Here is a 13401-nt window from a genome sequence, read left to right on the forward strand (position 1 = left end):
ATCTTCTTCCCCATGCCCTATATTTAATATTCTGTGTCTTGTATTTAAAAGTCTATAAAATGTATCAGAAAAGGTTAAGATAATCAATTTAAAGAATTCCCATATCTTGTCCATGCAGCTATAGCACTTTTTAGTTTATTGGTGGGGGGATGGGGTGGGGCACAAGCGACTGACTTGCACAGACAACAAAATAATAGTAATTCTCATTTACAGTAGGCTTATTGTTCTAGTTCCCATTTAAAAAAAATGTATCTCTTACATTATTCTTTTTTTTCTTCCAAGATTTTATTTAAATTCAATTTAGTTAACATATAATGTAGTATTGGATTCAGGAGTACAATTTAGTGATTCATCACTTATATACAATAGCTAGTGCCCATCACACACAAGTGTTCTATCACCCGTCACCCATGACCCATTTAGCCCACGCTCTCACCCATCTCTCCTCCAGCAACCCCCAGTTTGTTCTGTATAGTTAAGAGCCTCCTACATTGTTCTTAAACACAGGGGAAATGAAAATGCAACACATTGTTGAATTTCTACTTTATTCTCTCCTGAGACACTATTTTAGAAGCCCAAGGCTACCGTAAGCTTACAAAGAATTTGCATGTTTTCTCTTAAATGAGCATCTTTTCAAGAAAGAAGATAAATCAGCTTCCACTGTCAGCAATGGAAATGAGATCTGAAGGGTGAAGATGAGCCACACAAAAGTTGATAAAAGAGTTGAACAATGGTCTAATTCTGAAACTGCTAAATAATTGACCGTGGTTCGTCCTTGTTAGAGGCCGGCACCAAAAATAACTTCTAGAAATGGGATGAGAATCTCGGTCAGAATTGAATTAATTTCCCAAAGAAAGAACCCTATTTTGTCAATGTACAGTAATTTTATCTTCTCATAAAAATTTTACCACAGTCAAAAGCATGTGTATCATTGCTAATGTCCAACTTTCGCCGAAGAGCTGAATAGATATCTGCCATTTTATGCAGTCGTTCCTATGCAGGATATCCTGGGTGCCTTGTCGATGTCCTGTGAATTTCTCTTCCCCCACATTTTTGTCACAGTGTAAAGTATGTGTATTATGGCTAATGTTCCCTATTTGACTGAGAGCTGCATAAATATTTCCCAAATTATACAGTTGTTTCATTTCAGAAGGGTGTTTGTAACTCAAATTTTTCAAGGCCAAAAAATAAATATACCTTACATACTCAAGGTAAATGATTCTGGGGTGCAAAAGGGAAGCGAAAAGAAAGTGAATGAAGATAAACTCTCCAGAGATCTCAGAAACTTCGGAGAATTTCAGGGAGAGGCCTGAGGCCTGATGACCCTACGTTCTTTTAACAAGGAGGGGGATCTTTCAGGAACATGAGAAAAGCCACAGGATTTGTAAACCATGCACATAAACTGTTCCTGACCTCTCTTCAGTCGAAGCCATGCACCGTCTCCATAGGCCTGGTTTCAAAAACCACCAATGACCGGCAACAAAACGCCTTCTGGTGTTAACTCAGTATTACCTGCCTTGAGGCCTTGGTTCATGCACCTGCCAACTTTGATTTTCTGTCCAAAATGCAGGATTATCTGCTTCCAAAAAATAATAGGCTTTATGGAATACATTGTGCATGATTTAATTCCTATATGTCAGATTTCATGACCCAAAGAACCTCCATTTAACTTCCAGAAGGATAAGTATAGCTCAACACACACACACACACACACACACACACACACACACACACACCACAACATAACATGAGCCCACTTTCAGTTGTAGATTTATGTCTGATTTTTATAATTGTATCTAGTGGATTTTTAAATAGCTCTCTGTAAAACATGAAAAGAAGAGCATATTTTGAAAACCACTTTGATCATTTAAACATTGAACTTTGGCAATGATAGATAAAATAATGTTTAGCAGTTGGCAAATATTTATCTGGAAAATATCTATTAAATGATAGACAAAATAAAATTTGATGAATTACGAATTATTTTCATTTGCCAGGTTAATCAAGAAAGACATAGTCGATGAATTAAACATATGCTTATGTCTCAATTGGGTGCTTTACTTTATTTGTAACAGTAAAATCATCCAGTCTTTTTGCTAATTATACCAATATTCATGAAAACATAACAACAACTAAACAACGCTTTTCTTTTGTGTTTTTAGGTCTCTATATTGGGGATATATCTCTATCAGAATTTTATGCAACTTGACTTCACCTAGGTAGAATAATGTTTTATACTGGTTTGGGGGGAGCACCTGGGTGGCTCAGTCAGTTAAGTGTCCAACTTTGGCTCAGGTCATGATCATCCAGTTCGTGAGTTCGAGCCCCTCATTGGACTCTGTGCTGACAGTTCAGAGCCTGGAGCCTGCTTCGGATTCTATTGTCTCCTTCTTTCTCTGTCCCTCTCCTACTCACACTCCGTCCCTGTCTCTCTCTCTCAAAAATAAGTAAACATTTAAAAAAATGTTTTTAAAAAAAGAAAGGACACTGTATTTTGAGGCACCTGGATGGCACAGTTGGTTAAGCATCTGAATCCTGGTTTTGGCTCAGGTCGTGACCTTGCGGTTCATGAGTTCAAGCCCCTTATTGGGTTCTGTGCTGATGGCATGGAGCCTGCTTGGGATTCTGTCTCTCCTTCTCTCTATGCCTCCCCATATGTGCTCTCTCTCTTTCAAAATAAATATATAAAATAAATAAATAACTGGTATTGTTGACTCCCCATCTAGCATGATTCAGGATATCAGGCTTCACTCTGGGCCTCTAATCCTCTGAGGCAATACAGGTTAAGATATATCTCCACTCTCCTGAAAATTTTGAGAGAAGCGACTGAGAAAAGTGAATGCCTATAATATGAATACTAACACCAACTCTAGTACCAAATTTAATACCCACACGGACTCTAATTTTAATATCAACATTCGCTGTGTGTCAGGCAACTAGGTATATTGATTACATGAAGCCTCATCTTCCCTGCAGAGGAAATAGCTCTTATTAAATTTATTTTTCAGTTGAGGAAACTGAAATAAAGAGACCAAGTTCCCATAAGCAGTAGGGGCAGAAACTGATTTTGAGTCCAGATCTGTCGGAACATAAAAGACATACACTTTCCACTCTACCTCAGACAAAACTAAGCAATTTTGTCACCTGTCATTTTTTACTGTGTGATTAGGAAATGGCATCATTATTTTCATTTTAACATCATTCCTTAAACTCTTAGCTTTTTTTCTTACTCTCTGTATAGCAAGGATTTCTGGTTTAAAATAGTTCTACCTTCAAAAGTTCTACCTTGTTTAAAAAAAAATCTTCACAATGTTTCATTATATTCTGTAAAACTTTACTGGTTTGTATTTACTGTTGTCATTTCCTTGTCTTTCATTTGAGGTTTTTTGGTCACGCTTCCACCTTTCTGTGTGTTGTTTGTCAGTTGCTGATTGTTACATTCCTGGGCATCTCTTCAACACCTTGACTCTTGTCCACCTTTTTAGTCATTATTGCAGTGCACGTGGTGAAGCTTGGGGACGGACAGAGCAAACAACCCTCTTTTTTTACCATTCTGCACTTTTAGGCTCCAGAAGCCTATCTGAGCATATGAAAAATCTCTTTACTGACTAGGTCAAACAATTTCAGAAACAGTTCACAATTCACAAGTTTCTAAATATAAAGTTGAAGCGATTTGGACTTTCTCTTGGGTCTCACAAAGTGAGGGCACACAAGAATGATCCCCAGAGGTGGGTAGGGGCCACCATGGGTCAAAATCTCTTTCAGGTATCTCATACTGAAAACCCCTCTTTCCCAAATGAAATGATGTTCTGCAGCAAAATGCAAATGAAAACAATGAGGTACCACAATACATCCATTAGAATGGTCAACATCAGGAACACTAACAAGACCAAATCTTGGATGATAATAGTACATCCTGGATATGAAGCAACAGATGGATACTCTCAGTCATTGCTGATGGGAATACAAAATGGTACAGCCACTTTGGATAACATTTTGAAAGTTTCTTACAAAATAAAGCATGCTCTTACCATACAATCCAGCAATCATGTTTCTTGGTATTTTTTCAAAGGCATTGAAAACATGTCCACATAAAAACCTGCACGTGGATGTTTATAGCAGCTTTATTCATAATCGCTAAAAATTGGAAGCAACCAAGATATCCTTCAGTAGATGAATGGATAAATAAACTATCTATTCATTCCAGATATTATTCAGTACTAGAAGAAGTAATCTATCAAGCCATGAAAAGTCACGGGGAACCTTAAGTGGATATTACTAAGGGGAAGAAGCCTATCGGAAAAAGCTACATACTTTTTCCTGAAAAGGAAAGACTCCAACTGTATGACATTCTGAAAAAGGCACAATTATAGAGATAATGAAATTTTCAATGGTTGCCAGGGGTTAGGGAGGTGGGTGGGATGGATTAGTGGAGCACAGAGGATGTTTAGGGCAGTGAAAACATTCAATGTGACACCGTAATAATGGATACATGTCATTACACATTTGCCAAACCCATAGAATGTACAACACCAAGAATTAACCCTAAGGTAAATTATGGACTTAGGGTGATAATGTTGTATCAATGTAAGTTTATCAACTGTAACAAACGTACCACTCTGGTGTGGGCTGTTGATAGTGGGGGAGGCTTGCCTGTATAAGGGCAGGGGGGGTCTATGAGAACTTCTGTACTTTCTTCTCAGCCTTGTTATGAACCTAAAACTGTCCTAAAAAACCATCTATTTAAAAGGAAAAATTATTAGGAAAGTCCTTTCTTTTTCCTCCTGGACCTATTTTCTTTTCAGTATCCCTACCAATGCCAACTGAGCCTAAGAGTCTATTTAGCACAAAATCTCTAAGGAAGAAGTATCATTCAAGGACAAACATGATTGTTTGCTGGTGTTTTTTGTTTTTTGTTTTTTGTTTTTTGTTTTTCCCAGACACACTCCAGTGTAAACCCTTTTAGAGGGAACATTATTGTCTCAGTTAGCAAGTACATACATGCCCTTGGGGTCAAAGGCCTTCTATGGTTACGCTTTTTAGGACTTCTGGTATCTTTTCTTCTCTATTTTAGACGTCAACTAAAGTCTCAGAAAGCTCTGTTAGTCTTGAATAATCGATCCTTGGGTACCTGGGGAAGAGGGTATATGTGGGTTAAATTTTTTTCATTTTGAAGTCTCCCTAAGATGGAAATTGATCATCAATTTTTCCTGCCTTGCCTTACATTTTAAAACTCAATATAATACTATCTGTCCTGCTAAGAATTGCCTAACTGTACTCCTCTCTAATTTAAAGCATCAACATTGAAAAGGGGGTGCTGTAAGCAGTTCATCTAATTTTCAATTGCTTTCTTTACACTACAAGATACGTTTTATCAAAAATCAGTATTTGTTTAGAATACACAAGAACATCATTCAATAAATTTACAATAGAATTGCATTAACAATTACAAGGAAGAAATAATAAAAGCTAAATACAAGAGGTCCAAGGCCAAACAGAGACCATATCTTGTTTGATATCAATACCTACTAGCCAGTTTTAATAGAAATCTGATTTCCTTTATCAGAATTTGCTTTTTCAATAAAAACATGATTACTAGCAGTGGCTGGGAGTGGTGGTAATAAAGGAAGGTCAAGAGCCTAATTTAGACAACAGAGAAGAGAAGAAAAGGAGGAGCCAGAAGAAAAGATAAATTTATAATGTAGTTCACAGTTAGTATCTAGATGCAAAATGCCTCATGGGGATTGAATGCAAGGCCATTTGTTCATCTTATATCAAATACTGGGAACTGTTTAGGTATGCATATATATCAGTCTTTCATTTGTTCAGTTAATTATTATTTCACAAATATCTGTTGCAAGACACTATACTGAGTTGGATGGGATATAAAAACATGCCTGAGGCCCACTCTTTATCATTTTCAATGATTATCCAGTAGGTAACATGAGACAAGCATACATATAATTCAATATAAGTCAGTCAATGATGTATGGATGGTACCCTGTGTTAATCTAAAGCACTGCTTCTCACAGTGTCAGCAGACCCAGGCCAGTCTAGAAGTGATGAGCACAGCCCAGAATTTGAGAGTAACTGTGTAGAAACTGTGATCACATTTGATTTTGCTGCAGTATTCCATATGATCAATGCTCATGAACATTGCATTCCATAGTGAAAATTTGGGGGGGGGGGAGTGTTTTGCATATATTTTTATTTTATTTCTCTAGTACTTAATTTTTATTGTAATTTACAAATGTATCTGTCTACAATGGATTGGGGAGGGAAAATGCTGCACTTTAATTGATATTTTTAAAAACACTGCAAGAAAAAAAAACCAACTAATCTCAAAAGTTCAGAGGAGGAGTAGCTCTACCCCAAGGTAAAACGAAGGCTTAATGAAGAAGCTGGCATTTTGAAGGGGTCTTAGTGCATGGCTAGGGCTTTAAGAGGCAGAATAGAGTTACAAGTTATATTTTAGGAAAGAAAAACTGCTTGAATTTATAATGTGCTTGAAAAGCAAGTAAATGACTTTGGCAACAATGGAACAACCACAAAGACAACTGGGAAGCCAATCAAGGGCTTGTGGTTAGAATAAATAGGTTGTCCAGAAAGGAATCTGAATGTATTATTTGGCTTTTTAACAAAAGAGATATCTAGGTAGCAGAATATTGTATTGGAAATGTCAATCCTAGAAGCCAGAAGAACAATTAGAGAACCAGTGGGATAGCATGGAAATACGCAAACAGGGCTTGACTTGGGGCCTGGAAGAGAGAACATGGCAAGAGTTGATTAATATAGGTTTTCAGGAAAAACTGCCATCCTTATTCAGGACCATGCACAGTACTTGAGCCATAGGAGACATCCACTGCTGTTGCTTTGTTGAGCTAGAGAGAAGATTTAGAAATGGGTCCAAAGGACTCCCAGGGTGGGGGGAAATGTCTAGTCTAAAATGAGAACAAGATAGGCTCTGGTTTAGACATGGTCAAAGTCACACTTACTTGAAATATGGCACTAATAGAAGAGATAGGGATGGAAACACCAGGAGTCAGCTGTTGAGGTTTCAGTTAAGGAGATAACATGTCCAAGAGAAAGATGTAGGGAAAGGATAATCCTGAGAACAGAATGTCAACTGAGAGGTAAGAGGAAGGAGGGCAAGTATTCATCAGCAGGGAGTCTGGAAGGTACAATAGCACTAACACAGAGCTGCAGGAATCCAGAAAGGAAGATTTGCAGAAGACACATCAACCGCACTCTGGAGGATCATGAAGCCTCTGGCTGGAGTGTCTAGAAGGTTTTTGGCATCTTTATAGAGAGGCATTTTCTCAGTGTGGCAAAGGTCGATACTGAGTGAAGCAGTTTAGGGTGAGATTAAATAGTGAGAAAAGATCATCAGAGGTGAAAGGTCAATATACATGTATTTTTTAAGTTATGAAAAATGTGGTAGAAATCTACCTGGGGTGAAGGCAGCAGGACTGAGCGAAGGTTGAGGATGGAAGTGAGGAAGCAGGTAAGGAGAATTGTTTGGAAAGGGAAGCTTACTGAGGGCACAAGTGTTTGGAAGAAGCAAGAAGGGAGGACCTCAGATCAGAGAACAAGTAGCACCTGGGAAGTGAGAATTAGGAAGGTGTCCTCTCAGGAAGGAAGAGGGAAGAAGAGATAGGTGACCTTCTATAGCCTGGAAAACAGAGGTACTGGTAATTTTTAAGAGAAAATTATTTAAGTGACTTAACCAAGGTTAAAGGCTCAATTCAGCTGATCCACACATCAGGCTGCACTTGCTGGCCCGGACTTTCTCCAATAGGACCCCAGTCAAGTTTTAAGGGGTGGGAAGGGATAGTAGAGTAGCTGTCCTTACAGTGGGGGCATAGGCAGAAGTTTGTTCACTTTAACCACAACTTGGGATTGGGGAGGTCATTCTTGTGCTCTTCACTCAAGCTCCCATAAAACATGAGAACAGTACTTTCCAAGAACTATTTTTGCACACTTTGTGGTTTATCAGCTAGTCAAAGTTCCATGGAGCTGGGAACAAGCAGCAAAACAGGAAAGAGAAGAAGGTAAAATGAAGAGGAGCAGAGTATGCCACCCCAAAATATACCTGTTTGGCATATTGAGGTTTTTTTTAAAATTTTTTAAATGTTTATTTGTTTTTGAGAGAGAGAGACAGAGACAGAGACAAAGTACGACTGGGGGAGGAGCAGAGAGAGACAGACACAGAATCAGAAGCAGGCTTCAGGCTCTCCACTGTCAGCACAGAGCCTAATGTGGGGCTCGAACTCATGAGTCATAAGATCATGACCTGAGCCAAAGTTGGATGCTTCAACCAACTGAGCTTCTCAGGCACCCCAGCATATTGATTATTTTGAATTGGTTATTTTTAAGAAACAGCAGACACAGGTGAAGCTCTGAGAACTGTGTACAAGTTACCCTTTTGTAAGAGATATTTACATGCATAAAGGAAATCTCTGTTTGTAAAAGTGTCTGCCAATCTCTACCAGGAATGACTCTACATCTCTCGAACTCTTATCAGCGGAGAAAGGAATAACTTAAATTTGCATAACAACCTTACTGTTTTTTCCTGTGTTTTTGGAAACACCCCTGACTGGCCTCCTTGCCAACCCAAAATGTGCGTTTGTCTTTAACTGAAGATGGTATTGAGGTGGCAGCTTAGACCATTTTGGGGAGCTCCTCAGTTTTCCTGGGTCTCTCTATGTAAACAGGAAGTATACGTGTTATTAAACTGCTTTTCTCCTCTTAACCTGCTTTTTACTACAAGGAGTTCTCAGTGAAGAAACCAGAAAGGTAGAGGGAAAATTAATTTTCCTCCCCCACAGAAGTTAGAAAGCCTAGAGAGAACCAGAGTCCCTCCATCTTGTTTATTGCAGTCCTTCTATGTCTTTATTTCTTGTACTTCCTTCTTGTTCTCTCAGCCTCCGACTTTCTTCTGAATGATTGGTGCACATAAGTTGAAGTCATCCTACTCTGGAACAGTCTCTCTTCACAGCCACTGCTTCGTCCTCTTCCTGCTGGCTAGGCAGCATACAACCTGGTGGGGAGGAGGGCAGGGGGCTCTCCTGGGCTCATTAGGCTCAGTTGATCTTTTTCTCAGCTTTTCCTTTTCAATGACAGAAAACCTTCATCCTTTTCCAGCTTTGCCACACCCTCACAGCCCTTTAGCAAGGATAGCGTAATAAAAATAGTGTTCATCACTCAGTGCCTTTGGAATCAAGCAACACAGAACATACAGCTTGGCTCTGCCATTTATAGGTTGTATAACTTTGGGCTAACTAGTAAGTTACTTTCTCTGATTCAGCTTCTTTGTCTTCAAAGTGAGAAAAGTAAGGTCTTCCTTCAATGTATTGCAAAGATTACATGAGTTGAAAAACAGTGGTGAGTTCCCTGTTACATTGTCAAGAAGACTGAAGAAAGGATCGTTTTTATTATTACTGTGGGCATATGGCTTATTTTACACATGTCAGTCTCTGTCTCCTGCAGCCCTGCCACAGCTAAAATACTCCTTAGACGTGTGCGGACACAGTTCTGCCTAGTCTTGGAATTAACTAGAGACAAAGATAAAAGGAGTAACTTCCTCTTCACTAGAAGGTGGAATCTGTAAAGAGCTGACCACTGTCCTCACAGCATCCTGCCACCTGGAGGTGAGTAGACAGAAGAGTGTCCCATTATTCACAAACATCCTCCCCATCACTCCGTTTTCCCCTAGGACACAGCCACTTGATTTTTCAGTTAGTTTTAGCCCCCTCCCAGGGCAGATACTGTTCTTTGTTTTTGTTTTTTTTTTTCCTTCAAACACCCTCCCTTTTCAATTTTTCTCTCTTTTTTTAGGTATGTGCCCCTGCACATGGAAGACCCACATGGAAGCCTTTAACATCACCCACATCGCTGGTGCTGAACTTATTAACAGCCCCTGAAGGACAACAGCATTTATTGAGCACCTACTATATGCTCAGGACACCCCTCCATATGAGCATATCAAGGCTTACTTTTGGAAAGTTGAGATCACTCTTAGCCACTCCTACTACATCCTCCGGTCCCTTCCATTACTCCCTTGCATTAACCAAACATGTTTTGTTTCCTCTGGGGTATCCTGCTGTGCATGTGCACACACACACAGACACGCAACACGCAACACAAAGCAGTATACACAAGAACATGCAGGTGGAGACAAACCAGCGCCCCACTTGCTTCCCCCTAGGGGCTTCAAGTCAGTATGGTTAAGCTGAGATGCACAGAACAGAAAGAACATTTTCTCTGACAGGAACACTAGACGTAGAGCAAGAATGGCCGCACTCAGGATGCTTCTGATGGGGAGGCTGAGACACTAAATCATTAGTGCCTGATGGCGTGGAGGCTCTGACTCCCATCCCTCCATCTCTTTATAACTGTCTCCTATTCACATGATTGGACCCAGAGGTTGCAAATTAAACTGGTAGCTCAGATGTTAAATCTAGCCAGCAGATGGCCAGAAGGGTATCATAATGGGTTTTGGATTAGTTGCTAAAAAGAGAAAGATTAAACACGAAACCCTGAAATTCCGGATTCCCTCCTCAGTCATTTCAACCCGCCTCGCCCTGGGATGCATTGCGACTCGAAACCCCGTCACACCAGAATGCTTCTTAAAAAAGGTTGCTGTCTTTTATACACTCTCATTGGGGGATGCTAGGAATCCCCAAACAAAGCTCCTTCCCAGCAGACATCTCAATGGCAGAGCTTTCCTCTGGCTGACAACTCACTGCAAAAACGTTTATCACACGCAATTTCCCACTTCCTCCAAGTCCTATAAATCCACCTGTGCCTTTTGTCAGAGCATGAAAAAGAGGGTAGGAAGCAGCCACCCAGGCTTTTACAGGAAGCAGAAGCCAGAGGGAGCCAGGTCTCCCTGCTCCAAACTGCTTCGTTGAATAATTCACTTAACAACTTCTGCCAAGACCCTGTTGCTGCTTAATTACTTGCATGCTTTCTCCTTTCTCTTTTCAACTTTCTTTTAATTGAAAAGCCAAGCCACGCTTGTCATAACCTAGGAAGCCAGATCGCTTGGAGACATCTTCTGACTCTGTCTCATTAGATATCTAGCCACTGGAAAATGTATGACAGTTGGAGAAAGGATGTAAGAGCAAACAAACGCCAAATAAATAAATAAATAAATAGCAGATTCACCAACAATGCCGAATGAGGGAAGCCACACTTTGAAACACAACTTGATTTTCTACTTAACGGGGAAAGCAATAAGTCGCAGTCACACAAATGGAGTGGGAATTTCTGTATGATTTCTGGTAAATGATGGTCGCAGTCACTAACAGGGAAAACAAACAAACATCCATTCAGTGGGCACGGCCAGTGAATCCCTGTTACCTTAAAGGGATGTGAGACCGAACAGGGAGTCTAAAATCTGTGCCAGAAAAAGAGGGAGAGGGGCCCATCCGAGCAATTCAATCAGAAATAGGAATTCAGTACTTTGGTAGTGGACACAATACTTTGCATGAGAGCCAAACTCAAGCTTCGGATCCCATAGGCCTATATCATGCTTCCTATGCTGAGTGCCACGAAAGATTTTCTTCAAAATAGTTTAATTACTATTCATGGTATTTCATTGCTAATCAGTGTTAAATCTCAAATATCTTTTCCTTAGTATTAGCTTTTATTTACGTTTAAATATTAAAATATGTGTTTCAAAATGTAATCAATACAAAAATATGACCTAAATACTTTATATTCTATATTTGTATTAGGTCTTCAAAATCTAGTGTGCATTTAATAGTTACAGCACTTTGCTTTACATTATGGCAGAGCACCTCAATTTTACCTTCCAGTCCTCCTACTTAATGTTTTTTTTTTAGAGGTAAATCACTTTTTTTAAAGTTTATTTATTTCTGAGAGAGAGACACAGAGACAGAGAGACAGAGAGAGAGAGAGAGAGAGAGACCAAGCAGGGGCCGGGCAGAGAGAGAGGGAGACACAGAATCCGAAGCAGGCTCCATCCAGGCTCTGAGCTGTCAGTGCGGATCCCAATACGGGGCTTGAATTCATGAAGCACGGAATCATGACCTGAACCAAAGTCAGACACTCAACCAACTGAGCTACCCAGGCGCCCCTTCCTACTTAATGCTTTATTCCTGCAAATACTTAGTTTCTCAGGACTTTTTTGTTCTCTTACCATTTTTTATAAAAAAATTATACAACTGTCTAGTTTTAGTGTAATAATCCAGTATCTGCTCACAGCTGTGCACTCTAATTAAAGATTTTGTTGTTTTGTTTTGCATTAGGGATCTTCTGTTTCAATTCTCTTTCCTCTGGAGCCAGTTTGGTATATGTTTACTTTGGCCAGGTGATCTTGGGTATGATGATATTTAAAAGTAGGCCAGAGATGTGGGATTCTTCAGTTTGCCTTACACGAGTGGGCGGGGAGCTAAGGAGAGTCTTTCTGGGGGCTCCACCATGGCGTTGGCAACCTGTTACCCCCAGGGATTTTCATCAGCTCAGCAAATGGTCCTGTGGTCTTTGATGGGGAGGGCCAGGGGAGCACAAGAAGCCACACAACCTAACTCTATGATGGAGGATATATGTTGGAGCAGGGGAGGCACTAACTTGCAGCTTTTCCAAAGTAGAACTTTCTATCAACCTCCCCCCACCTTCACACACACTTCCCACTTCTTTCCTGGCATTGTTGAGCACCCTGGTCTCTTTCTACATGGATGATTTCTGTCCTGTTTTATTTATCAATAAATTCTCTGTCTCTTAAGCATATTAGAAACTCTCACCCACTGATGACCTAGACAACCATGCTCCTCACAGAGTTTCCTTCACTATTCAGGGCTATCTTGGTTTTGGGGTCCCTAGAAGGGAAGTCTTATTGCAAGTGATTTAGCAAATTTTGGGATGGCATTAGGAGTAGAGCAGACACTGACTCAAGTCTGTCCACGGGTTAAGCACAATTTGGTCTAATTGAGAGGTTACTACTTTCTGTACCCAGTGAGTTCAGAAATTGGTGTGGGCTTCATAGATAAGTAGCAGAACTTAGTAGTGACTAAACTGAGAGATGTTTAAGGGTCTCCAAAGAGTCCTGTCATTTTCTTTCATAAGAAAATTCCAAGTATAAATATAAAGAGTGTTGATGAGCATACGGAGGGGAAAAACCATCACAAACTGTCACAGAACGGTCAGTACAATCACCAAGTGCCATTCTCAGTAAGCACCTTACCACGTTCTGCAGGACCTTTTTCTACAGCTATGCACATTACCTATATTAAAAGCAAGGCCTAACTAATAAGAGAAGTGATAACTGAAACCATTACATACACAAAACTGGGACTGAATAGACATATGATCCTAACTCGGTAGTAAACAGTACTGGAATCAAGCAAAAGTAACTTAGCTGATGCTCCAGGAAAT

This window comes from Panthera pardus, unplaced genomic scaffold (assembly GCF_024362965.1).
Source record: "Panthera pardus isolate Hobbes unplaced genomic scaffold, ASM2436296v1 HiC_scaffold_16, whole genome shotgun sequence".
In the NCBI taxonomy this organism is placed as follows: domain Eukaryota; kingdom Metazoa; phylum Chordata; class Mammalia; order Carnivora; family Felidae; genus Panthera; species Panthera pardus.